The 13,610-nt window shown below is 41.5% G+C and overlaps 1 protein-coding gene across 3 annotated transcripts in view; it reads right to left on the bottom strand.

The window, feature by feature from the left end:
- fhdc1 (FH2 domain containing 1) overlaps positions 1-13,348 on the bottom strand; it is an 87,014-nt gene extending 73,666 nt beyond the window's left edge. Inside the window, exon 1 of one of the 3 annotated variants that reach the window (XM_059965053.1) lies at positions 13,237-13,348. The gene's annotated coding sequence lies outside the window, so the exon portion shown is untranslated. Of the gene's footprint in view, positions 1-11,426; positions 11,513-12,621; positions 12,707-13,236 lie in introns of those variants that run through there. The other 2 variants (XM_059965054.1, XM_059965052.1) reach the window with 2 other exon arrangements.
- Between the last annotated feature and the right edge of the window lie 262 nt (positions 13,349-13,610).

Raw genomic sequence — 13,610 nt, 5'->3', positions numbered from 1 at the left:
GCTCATCTGATTCCTGTCCGAGGCAGAGATCTGCATCACAGAAGGTGAGAGTTGTACAGTTCACAATGAAATGTACAGCATGTTAAGAAGTCATGCAACTCACTGCACTTACACCGGCCAAGAGGATTACCTGGGCAATTTTAGTTCCCTATGCTTGGCCCATAGCCCTGCATGATTCAGGCTCATCCAGCTACCTTTTAGATCTGACAAGCAGTTTTACTGACACCAACCTTTCAGGTTCAATAGATTCCAGAACCCCATCATTTCTGGTAAAAAGCTTTCCTTTTTGGTTCTTCTCCTACCAAATTAACTTAATGGTTTCCCTAGTTATGGACCTCTTTGCTGCGAGAAATCGTCCATTACTGTTTGTCCTGTTCAGCCTTGCAAAATTTTACATTTTTCAATGAAATCTCCTCACTATCATTATTTATATGGAAAACGAATGCAGATTGATTATTCACTCACTAAAATTCCTCAACCCCGACATCTTCGTAAATTTCCTATGTGTCTTCTAGTGCCTTCATATCCTCTGTGCACGCTCTGATCATTACATTATGCCCAATACTTTGGCCATAAAGACAAAAATCCCTTAATCTGCCAATCCCATTACCTCTGGGAATATGAAGTATGCACTCCAAGATCTAAACTTCTCAGTTTCTATTAATTCCTTTTCCTAGTTTGCTTTCTGGAACAGCCTCTCCTCACACTTCCCAGATTGAACTTCATGTGACATTCCACCAATATCCTACTGCAGCATACAATTTCCTTTGCAATCACTGACAATTTAGGTATTATTTACAAGCATCCTTAAATATAGAGTCCAAGAAGTGTCCACAAAATATACCATGAAAATCAGAGAGAATGCAGCAAAGAATTTCACTCTGTGAAATTCCACTGCATAAAGCCCACTAAATCCTTTGGCCCAGGTGCCATGATCCTAAGTGCCAAATCACATGGAGCTGTATTAAATACAGCTGCATTAAATATTCAAAGGCTCTCTTATCAATCCCTCAAGAAAAGCCAAGTTAGTAAGTACAAATTCCCACTGCTGCCTGTAAAGAGTTTGTACGTTCTCCCCATGGTTGTGTGGGTTTCCTCCAGGTGCTCTGGTTTCCGCCCACAGTCCAAAGATGTGCTGGTTGGTAAGTTAACTGATGACTGTAAATTGTGCCGTGATCAGGCTGGGGATAAATTGGGGGATTGCTGGGTGGTGTGGCTGGAAGGGCCTCCTCTGTGTTGTACCTTAATAAAGAAATCAATAAATTCCTTTAACTTATCCATAATGTCCTTGACTGTCCCTCAAGAAACATCCCTAATTATTCAGATACAAATGATGCAAGATTAACTCTATATATGTTTTAAACTACCGTTTATTGATGAGAATTCCCATCATCCCATCTCCACACTGAATTTCCGGTCAATTACTCCCTCATATAGACTCTACTCCTCCCCCTCCCCCTATTCTGCTACTCAGCTGAAATAGAGAAATTTCTAGTAACCAGTTAATCTACTTGGGAGGAGGAAGCATACTGGAATTCCATGTGGTCACAGGAGGGAAGGATGAACTGAGTGCAGCAAAGAATTCTTAAATCAAAAGGTGCCTCACATTCAGATTCAGATTTACTTATGGCAATCACATCAAAACACAGTTAAATGTGTCATTTGAGTTAACAACCAACACAACATAGGGTTGTGCTGGAGGCAGCCCGCAAATACCACCTCACGTAGCCGTGTCAATGTAGCATACCCACAATGCCCAGCAGAGCAGCACAGAACGCAACAAAACAACAACAGCAAAAAAAGCCCCGTTCCTCCCAACCACACATCCTCCAACTCCATGACAGTGTCCATCCTGTGATGGTGGGGGAAGGTGGTAAGAAGGGAGGAAGAACAAATCAGTAGTTTGACTAAATCCTGCATAAATTCCACACAATTCTCCCCACATTCCTGTCAACTCTCCTCAGATTCGACCACTCGTCTATGTTCTAGGGACAATTCAGAGCGGCCAGTTAAGCTACCTACCACTGCTCCAAGCTGCGCAGGTGCGAGGCCGCGCAGTAACCAAAATGCTCCTGCACACATAGCCTCTGTTGCTGCACAGCTGGAATTCTCTTTTATATAATCTTTAGTTAAAGTGCCACGCAGTTTTCAAACCGTGTAATAATTTCCTACTAAGAACAATGTTTGGTCCATGCAGGTGTGTAAAAAAAATGAGAGAGAGCGTTGCTACCAATCCATGCACCTTGTATATGGGAGAGGAAACCCAAAAACTCAAAAGAAGGCCCAAAGTCACAAGGAGAAAAATTCAAACTCCACCACAGATCAGGATTGAAACCTGGATCACTGGATTTGTGAGGGAGCAGCTCCACTGCTTACATAGTTGGGAATGGGTGGCAGTTATTTTTTTGTGTGATATTCCAGCCACTACAAAGTACAGAGCAACTTTAAAAAACCTCTATCTAATGTCCATCTTTATTCTTCCCTCTTCTTTGAAAAACATCCTGGATTCTGAGAGAATAGGAAAGTACAAATGAAATCGGTTTTAAATTCATCGAACTTTTCACAATCATATTTAATATCACCAGCATATGTCATGAAATTTGTTAACTCTACAGCAGCAGTACAATGCAATACATGATAAATATAGAGAAAAAATTAAAGTATATATGTATATTAAACAGTAAACTTAAGAGAGGTAGTGCAAAAACAGAAATGATAAAAAATGAGGTAGTGTTCATGGGTTCAATGTCCATTCAGAAATCAGATGGCAGAGGGGAAGAAACTATTCCTGAATTGCTGAGTGTGTGTCTTCAGGCTTCTGTACCTTTCCTGATGGTAAATTGATGACTTTGTTATAAGATCGAAGTTCCCATCACCTATGGCCTGGGTGATGGAACTTACACCTTATAACAAAATCATCAATTTACCAAGGCTCTTTTCTTTTTACAGAAGAAACCATCTCGACCTTCCCTTCAAATACAGTCTGCGTATTCAGCCAATGCAACTTGGCTCAGAAATATACTGTTCATACTGCTCCTCTGTGGGAAGTTGTTTGCAATGCATTTGTATTTTTTTCTAAGCACATCTCAACCATCATCATGTTGATAAGATTCTCACACTGCAGGGGAATGCAGAGTAAACAGGTCATGAAGTCAAGGGGTTTGCAATGATTATTTTGAAACCAATCCTGTCATATGACCTCAATAATGCAGTCAAACCCATGTGTTCCTGGTGGATCCAAATGTAAGGTAACATAACAATTATTTCCTGACTCCATCTGTAAGGAGTTCATACTTTCACTGCATACGACTGCGTGGATTTTCTCTGGGTGCTTCGACATTTCAAAGACCTTGGGGTTAGTAGATTAATTGCACATATGGGTGCAATTGGGTGGTGTGGGTTCATTGCGCTGGAAAGGCCTGTTGCTGTACCGTATCTCTAAATGAAATCAAAGATTTAAAAGGAATATCAAGCTTGTTGGTAATTGAGTTAATAGTCAATTGTAGAGAAGTGCTATTTGTTATTAGGAAGAAATTCATATTCTCAAGTTTAGAGGCGACTACAAGACGTTTGCCAAACTCCACTGTGCCAAGATATGGGAAATTTGGTGGCCTTTCGCAATGTCATGGATTAGAGCAAAACTGAAAAGTATTCATTCTTTTTTTCCCCTTCTCCCTCTCCCATTCATTCCCAAAATCCCTGTTCTTTTATATAATTTTAGGGGAAGAACAAATCATTAGTTTGACTAAATCCACCAGTTAAACAAAGAAAAGGATTTGAGATCTTAAGATTGCCTTTAATTCTCAAATGTACATTGAAACAGAGTGAAATGTATCAACAACTGACACAGTCCATGATGTGCTGGGGGCAGCCCACAATTGTCACCATGCTTCCAGCACCAACATAACAGGGCCACTACTTGCTAACTTGCACACCTTTGCAATGTTGGAGAAAACTGCGGCAGCCGGAGGAAACCCACGCGGTCATAGGGAGAACATGCAAACTCCTTACAGACAGTGGAGGGAATTGAACCGCGATCCTGTAGCTGACAATGTAAAGCGTTATGCTGACACTACAAGGATAGAAAGTATTTTGCTGTCTCCACCGATCCAAGTGCTTTGCCCGAGCAACCATTCACTCACTTAATTTTTTTGAACGCCATATACATCTTCTCTTGACAGCTTGACAAATAGATATATCATAAAGGCATGTTATCAAGAACTTTACCAAATCCAGGTAGGTTTGGACTATTGCTTTTCTTCCCTTCTTGGGGAGTTCTTAACTCTCATAAATATATATTCAGGGTGGACAGGACGATGATCAATGAACTGACTAAATGGTGGAGGCTTGAATGGCAGAGCGGCATGTTTCTGTTCCTCACCCACATACAGAGTCAATATTGTCCTGTGAAAATAAGTGAACAGCAGCAGGAAAAGGCCTCTTGCCCGCTCAAGCATAACTCACCTTTTCACATGGTGCCAGTTCCAAATTGCCCTCACTTCCCAATCTCCCAGAATATATCTACTTCCTCTGCAGATACCTAAAGTGATCTTGAATCCAGAGATTGATCACCCTCTGCAGAAAGTTCTTAAGATTCAAATCATCACTCTATCTCATAATTAAGACCCCTCACTTAAACTTCTCCCTCTAGAGGATACAGCTCAATAACTGACTTCTGATGCTCCCTTCAGATATTATACATTTCATTAGATACACCCTACTTTCTGCTAACCTCCAAAGAATATATAGCTGATTTCTTTTGCCACTCATGTTAGAACAATCCTCTCATTCCAAGAATTGGATCCCTTTCACACTGCTTCCAATGTCATTATATCCTTTCTTAAATAAATGACCAAAACTGTGCGTAGTGCTCTGGGTGTGGCCTCACCATTGCCCTGTTCAGTCGTAACCAGACAATCCCATGTGTAAACTCCAGCCATCATGCAGTAAAGCCAATATGCCATTTGCCTTCCTAACTTTTTGCGGCACCTGCCTGCTAACATTTTGCAACTCACGCAAGAAACACCTCGATCTTTTTGTACTTCCACAACCTTTCTGCACTTAGATAATAACCTATCTTTATATTCCTTTTTTCAAAATGAATGACATCATCCTCATCTATTTGATTAGTTTTTGCCCACTCACCCTGTTGCAGAGTTCAAATATCCTCATCATAAATATGCTCTCCCACCTACTTCCATGCAATTGGCAAATTTGGATACATTCCATTCTGCCCCTGCTCCGGACATTTAACATGAACAGTAAATAACTGAGGGTGAAGAACTGATCCATCAGACACTCCACTAATCACTCCAGTATCTGAAAATTATCCATTTATGATTTCAATGTGATATCCAATTATCAGTCCAAGTTTACACACTTCCCCTAACACCATGCACTCCTATCTTAGCACCAGCCTTTTATGTGGGACCTTATCTAATGTCTTCTGGAAATCCAAACACAGGGTAAACAGATGTACTATACTTTGATTCTAAAGCAGATTTGATATAAATTCTAAAGCCATTTCTGACAGGGATACTCTCTCGTTCCAGGAATTAGCTGGTGATAAATTCTGCAATCACAACTGGTTCTATTCTCAATATTTAACAGATCTGTGATCGTACAAAAGATTTTGATGGTTAATAAAAAATTCACCTTAGAAAGCTGAGCACAATTGCAAGTGAGTGCCTGTCCACAGATGCTGGAAACTCCTGGCTATTGCCAGAGAGCACTCAGCGCAGTGATTCTAAAAATTAATATTTCTGACATAATTTTGTCTAACTTGAGTTTAACTTATGGCTTTCTTGTGGATGTTGTGCAGCCAGTGCACATGCGTATTTGTACGGAAATAAACTCAATTTTGACATTGGCACTTAGTGCACCATCTCCCAACGTATCTCAGGACCTTGGACTGTTATGGTCAACAAACAAGGCTTTTACTTCAACATTCTTCAGGTGCCTCTCTACTAAAATCTTCAACAGATGTATCTGGAAGAATGTGGAAATTTGGTAATCCTGGTTCCAATTTATTACAACACCATTTCCCAATAGGCAAATATACAAGCCTAGATACAATCAGCCTGGAGTTCCAAGAAATCCAACAAGCACAGACCTGACCATCTCCTTTTGCTTTGCTATGTACCAGTACAATAGTTTGTCTCCAGATTTTGAGACAGAGAGGACAAGAAAAAAAAATCCACCCTTTTAAGTTCATTTTCAATCAACATAGCTGGTCTGTTATTTTCAAACTGAATTAGAAACAAATTATGTCTTATGGAGAATATCACAGGCACTCCATGTAATCTGGCAAACTTCTAGGTCTGCCAATCCCTAATCCTGAAAGGATGTGTTTCTGTGCATCAGGTTATTCCCCTGTACATTCACAAAGTAGCTTTAGCTAGTATGATAGTACATATTGATCTCTGCTAACCGACCATTGAGAGCTCTAGCCTAGGTACTCAATGCTTCCATTGCCAACCCATTCAGCCTAAAACAGAAAGACATGGGGTCCTTTCCCATCTGAATTGCTCATATATTCACTAGATAAACTTCCATGATATTTGCCTAATCATCACTGGAAAAATAATAGATTTGATACATCTTCAAAATTTCAAAACATATAAATAGGAAGCAATTCATTTAGCACAGCCAAATCACTGCACCTTCACTAAATGTAGTTTGAGATATTCTTCATACTCAGAGATGTATCAAGAGTATAGTTTACCTTTTCTGAAGCAGAGAGCTCATGAATTGAAAGACAAATGCATACCAGCATGCAAATGCAAATACACACCAGCATGCAAATGCAAATGCATGCAAATATCAAGGTCAGGAAGAAGCCAAAATTGAAAGCATGGAGATGTGGCAAGGAAGAGGGAAGAGGATTGAACATGTGTGCCAACTGCAGGGATGGTTTAAAGACTGAGAGTTTGTAGAAAGGAGGAACTGAATGCAGACTTTCCAAGGACACCAGTCATTGAAACAACAGCAGGCACACTAAAACAGGACTATCACAACTATCACAAGAGCACTATTGGTTGAGGGTGCAGCATTTCACCAAGATTTGTAAAGTTATTTGACAGAGCAAGAGAAGAATTTGAAAAGAATGGAAATAACTTATGGAAGAAAGATTTGAGTAGGTATTCAGTCAAGTTGCCACTGACAGAAGTCTGGTGAGGTGAACTCTTGCCACTTTTCAGGATTTCACAAATGCCACACGAGATCTTTTGATAAATACAGGCTAAGAACTGTAATGTTAAGCAAAAAGATCTCTTTCTTGGGGATTAACTTCACTGAGCTAATGGTTTTCAGATAGTGCATCACAGTCAGCACCCTGGAGCCAATGGAGAATGGTTTGACATTTGTGACCCTTTACACTCTACTAATTCAACAACTCTTAATTAAGCTTTTCATAAATTATTGCCTAATGAAGAGGACGGTTTCTGTAGACGGAGGAATTATTTTGTCTGAGAGCTGACACTGGAGACAGTTTGAAAAACAGAGCTCAGTAAAACTGAAAAGCTGTCAAATTGAAAAGGGTCTGTGGAGTCGGTGGAATACGTAGGATTCAAGAAATTACATTTAGATAAATGGTATTGCTGAGGTAAGCAACACTGACTTCAAATATTGATCCAATTTATTGTGGTCTAAAAGGTTACTGTTAAGACAATACACCAATGCACACATGAGATACACATTCAAGAGCATCTTAGCTCTGTCATTCCTCAATACCTTCTCGGGTATTTCCCATTTGAGCTTGAGAGTGTCCAATCCATACTCAGTGCAGAGGTTTACGTACACAATTCCTGCGACTTGGTTGTGCTGTCTCTGCCTGCATTTTGCCCCCCCTGCTACCATGTGCTGGATGGTTTCAGTGGATTCCTTGCACAGTCTGCATCATGAGTTTTGTCTGGTGTGATAGGCCGCTGCTTCTATCGCTCTTGTGCTCAGTGCCTGTTCTTGTGCAGCCATGAGCAGTGCCCCCATGCTGTCCCTCAACCCTGCCATTTCCAGCCATTGTTAAGACTTTCTTACGTCATCCATCTCTGATATCTGGTGATAGTACATCCCGTGCAGTGGTTTGTCCTACCATGGCCTCTGGTCCTCTGGCTCTGCTTCAGCCGCTTCCATTTCCATGTCCCCTGCCTGCTGTCTGAGGTATTCTCCTGGCAGGTCATCCTTAGGGGCCATCTTCCTGACATCTGGTAACTCAACTCTTTCAGTCTTGATGAATTTGCCTCTTTTCACTACCATCCAGCAACACTCTTCCAGTCCAAATGACATATCAAAGTCTCTCCTGTACACCTTTGTCAGACTCATCGAGACTGAAGTAGTGTTACCTGAAGGCCACATACCACATGTGCAGGACAGCTACAAATACCTGGGGATCCTGCAAGTGTATGGAGGATGTGATGAGGACACAAGGAAGGCTGCAACATCCAGGTACCTCCAAAGAGTGAGGTAGATCTTTAAAAGCCAGCTGAATGGGAAGTACAAGATCAGAGCCCTCAACTCATTCGCCCTACCAGTAAAGATACCTAGCCGCAATAGTGTGCTGGCCAAGGAATGAACTGGAAGCTGCTGACATCAAGACCCAGAAACTACTAAAAATACATGGAGGATTCCATCCAAGTCCAATGCTGAACAACTGTACACCCGCTGGAATATATATACACAGACAGACTCATTTCTTATTGTATAATACAATATATTTTATGTATTGCACTGTACTGCTACCATAAAACAAAACATTTCATGACATACGTCATTGATAAGAAATATGATTCTGATCCAGTAAAAAAACTACTTTTCTCTCCAGCAAAAAGATCATTCCAAGTATTAATCACTTTGGTTAAATTCTATTAAACTTAGATCCTAAAGAATACTCCACAACTTTAAAATAATATTTTCAACTTCATTTGCCACTGGTTTACCTACCTAACTCTAGTGAAAGGATAAAATGCAAGAACTGAATCACGGAGTAAAATCACAGCAGTAAACTCACCTATACCAGGCTACAAAGTAAACGCAACCTGACACAAGCATCCTGAACACTAAAACTTCGGGATTTTACCGTTAATAACAGCCTTTCCCAGCTTCACTCCATCCAATGGCTTGATTGAAACCAAATTTCAGGACCAAGAACTTTAAAATGCTTTATCAAAATTTAACTGTGTTATTTGAGGTTTAAATCTATGACTCAAAGTTAAAGGACCTGTCAATCAAACATTTATGCAAACAAAGCCCACAGGATGGTTGGAACTGAATTGAATAGTTTGACCCCTCCCACAACTACCAGGGAAACAGTGTCTGTACTCTGTGGCTATTGTAAATGTGGGGTGGGTGTGTTTAAAGGATGAACAATGAATTGTCTATTCTATGAACAATGGTAATTGTAATAGTTTTACTTGTTGCACCACAATTTCTCTCTCAAGACTCAGCCATACCCACAGTTATTCTTCAGTACTTTAATGTTCCACCCGTTGTGGTTTGATCATTTAATTTTTATTCTTAACCCATTGTATGCCATGAGGAACAGTGGAAGCCAGGAGCAGGGCACATAATGCTTCATTGTGTGCATTGTACTGGGCCAGGGTGGGCAAGCACTGGGTTTTTTCAAAGGGAAAAGCAACTTTCTGCTTCTTGTGTATTCCTCATTAAAAGTCTTGTCAGCCCACCATAGTCCTGCATTACCAGTTCCCAAGCACACCATTATTCGCCACCACATCTAAAAATGCTGCCATCAGAAGTTGTATCTCTAGGGTAAAAGTAACAGAACGCTGGTGTATAATTTCTGAAACCCAGCATCCTATTAACAGGATGAGCACTTTTTAAAATTTAAAACTCAGAGTTATTTCATGAGTGTCCTACTTTCCTGGTTCCGCACTTGGGCAAAAAAAGACTTGATATTGCACAAAGATTTTTTCTAACAAAGATTAACCGCAAAAAAAACATTACTGCAGATTGAGCGTTAAAAGTTTAACTATACAGCCACTGGATTCATAGGGGAAAAAAATCCCAAAAAGAATGCAAAACCAGTAAAATTACCATGTTAAATGAAATGTCATTCATTATTCATCATAATAAACCCACCCTTACACCCTTGTGTGGCATGGATGCCACACAACTAGCAATTTTCTATGATTTTAGGAAAATGCAACCTAACTGTTTCCTTAATATAACAGCTGCCCTTTAAGAGACACAAAGATGTACAAGATATTGAAGGTACGTTGCAATCCATGTGGCAAATGTTACACTGTTGACTACTGATTGATTTTCTTACCAAAAGCTTGATTGACTTCTTTGAAATTACTGGCATCGTCAGAGCCCATACCCCACTGGAGAGCCCATTCTAAATATTAACCTCTCTGTATATTAAGCAATTTGATCCATCCAAATGGCTTCCCTCAGCTGAGCCTCTTTCCAAATCACTCATTGTCACAGGCCATGGTGAACAGGGATGCACTAGTCAATATGCTCAAGGAACTAGAGCAGCTCAATAGGCATTCTAGGGTAAACAATGGTGGCCATAGCCTCTCCTGGTGACTGGGCAGTTAAAAGCTATGTGGGTGGCCTATTCTGCACCTTTTGTAATGGTGAGATATCCTTCCTGTTATCATGGTACTAAAGAACACAAACAAATCACCCCCCACACAAATTCAATATTGCTATACAACTCTATCGTCCTTATGACTGCCAATGTTTTTTTTAAACAACCAACAATACATTTTAATTATTTGCCTCTGCACATTAAAGCTGATAAATTAATAGTTCCAGTTTGTCCTCTTCTATTGTCACCAATTTGCACTCATCAACACAAAATGCTGATAGCCATTTCCTGACCAAATACTCAAATCTCTTTGGGATAGAAATCTATCTTACTACAAAGAAAATCAGTAAAATGGGTTGACGGCTCCTATGTTGTATTTTCCCCACTGCCACACAGTACCACAGCAGCTCCATTGTGATCAAAACATTTTGTGCCTTTCTATGAATCAAAACCCCTGGTCTTCAGCTGTATGGCACTGAAATCTGGATAAATATCATCTTTAATTGGCACTCTGCCCTCTAAATATTTAAAAGTTTGTCAAGCATCAATTTTTCCTTATAAAATACATGATCTGGATTCACCAAGAGTTCATTCATTGTTCAAGGTCAACTGTAATATTTTACTCACAGTTACCAGATTCATTAGCAAGTCCTTTAAAAGTTCTTTAGGTTATTAGAAAGAGTCACGGGAAATCTGCAACCCTGCCCGCTTGAAGCAGGAGGGAGCCTAGCTTGTACAAATCAAAAAGCAACAGTATTATTATCAATGCGCCTGTAGGAAATCAACAGATTTCAAAAGTACGTTATTAGCCAAAAGCAGTCTGCACTGTCGTTTTAGTCCTGTTGTTTATGGTGCTATATAAATGCCTGTTCTTTACCTCCTTTGTTCCCCGTGCAGGTTTTCCAGTTACTCCTTTTATTCTACGAAGGAATCACTTATGTTTCTGGTTCGGGTACACTGTACAGTATTTGGAATGCACTGCTGCACAACCTCGGTCCAGGTCAATTAGCAATATTAACCTGACACTTAAAATAGAAATGCATACCACGGCATTTCAAAAGAACTGTGAAATAATAAGAGAAAAAAAAGATTCAAATTACAGTGTATGATATTGGAGCAAATGCTTGGAGATGGATTCTTTCTCTGAAAGCCTAAACTTTTTAACATCAAGATCGTTCACCAAACTCTCTATGATAAAGGTCGTCAAAACCATAAGATGAATCGCTTCCGAAAAGGATTATTCAACTGGTGCGGGGGCTTGCTCCAGTCAGAATCAAAACTAAATTATTTGCATCCAAAAAGCTGCAGAAGTGGGTGGTAACTCAAAACCAAAACATCTTCCCCAAGTGGGTGAGTAACACGTTACATCGACAATTATCTAACATCATCTAACCAACACAAAATTCTGATTTTTTTTACCTTAAAAAATAATGCTCGAGCCCCGTGGCTTCGAGGAGAGAGAACTATCCCATGGGGACATCTATCTATCTAGGGCAAGTCTGGGTTCTGCTAAATTTAGAGACTTTCAGGACTGCAGTACGAAGTTATTATTAAAATACTTTTAAACATTGCCTTAACCGCAGTGCGGAGTATAAACTTGCGATTCTTTACCTTCCTACATCGCGTTCTTATCACTTGCCCAAGCGTGCTTAGGAAACAACAACCACCAGAAGAAGACACCGTCTGTTTACATTCAAACGCAGAAACCATATATCTGACCTGTCTAATTCCCTACTTTGCTCTTTTTAGGATCAAAGAGCGAGCAGCGCGAAGAGAGGCTGCGGGGCGGCAGCACTCACTCTTACGCTGACGGCAACTTGGGTCGTGGGATGTCTGTTGCTCGAACGCGAGATCCGATTTAAACAAAAACACAGCAAACGACACTGGACTCCTTAGCAGGGTTTCCACGCTCAATCCCTTCATCTGATCGTCCCCGTTTGACAGTCTAATTACCCGGGTGATCTCTGTCCCATACAGCGGCCCTTTGTCCCCACCGAGAGATAAAAAGCAAGTGGCACAGACATGAAACTGTGCCTCCTCCCTCCCCCCGCGGACAGCCCTCGTCGCCCTACCTGCGAGCTCGCCAAACTCTTAGGAGAAAGTCTCCCCGGGCAGCCTCTCTCTAAAGAGAAAAGACGAGCGAGGCGGCAGTTATCGACAACCGCTCAAGATCAATAAATAACCAAGGGAGCTGATGTGAATGCAATGTGCCGCAATCAGTGTGGCGAGGCCCCCTTTTCCTGCAGCCAACCATCACACTGGTATCTTGATGCTCCTTGCCAAGTGATTCATAACTCAAAAATAAAAACGATCGGGCTACTTCTCCAGTGGGTCACTACACTGGGTTCTCGTCTCCCCCACCACCCCCCGAAGATCCTGCAGCCATGGCTTGAGATGACTAAAAGGGCGGCCCGCCGGTCAGCGTGCAATCGGCGACAAACCTGCCCCCGGCACCCGCCGAGTGGGATGCACACACGGTCCAGAGGAACCACGTACCCACCCCCCCCCCCACCACACACACATTTCCCCAGCACCCCCAAACCTCAACATCCATACAGATGAGCCAAATACATGTGCAAGTTGAAATATACGCGTGTCGGAGCTGGAGACCGAATCGGACTGAACAACCGGTTGTACCGCTGATTCAATGATGCCGCACACCAGCTCCTGTTCACTCGTGGGCTTACCTTTCACTCTGCGCCGGCCAGACTGGGAGACAAGGGTGGGGTGGGGTGGGGAGGGGAGGGGTGCCGTGTCTCTCGCCGCCGATCAGTCGGTGCAGCCGCTGAACTCCGGAGAAGCTCGCGTCCTCAGCCCGGCGGCAGCGCTGCGCATGCGCACAGCCTCACCAGGTGATGGCAGCGTCAAACTCCCACTGGCCGTGAGGTTTAAAGCATCTTATCCCCCAAAGTCACTCCATTCCTCCCACTGTCAAGTTCTTACCCGATTACTGTAAAGAAACGGAAAGGTATGTAAATTACTTACAACATATTGTACATCACAAGAAGATATGTTGACTAACAATTAAAATTTATACTGTCTAATAAAAAAATAACGTGGC

This window comes from Hypanus sabinus, chromosome 3 (assembly GCF_030144855.1).
Source record: "Hypanus sabinus isolate sHypSab1 chromosome 3, sHypSab1.hap1, whole genome shotgun sequence".
NCBI lineage: Eukaryota > Metazoa > Chordata > Chondrichthyes > Myliobatiformes > Dasyatidae > Hypanus > Hypanus sabinus.
This window is presented reverse-complemented; position numbering and strand designations above follow the sequence as displayed.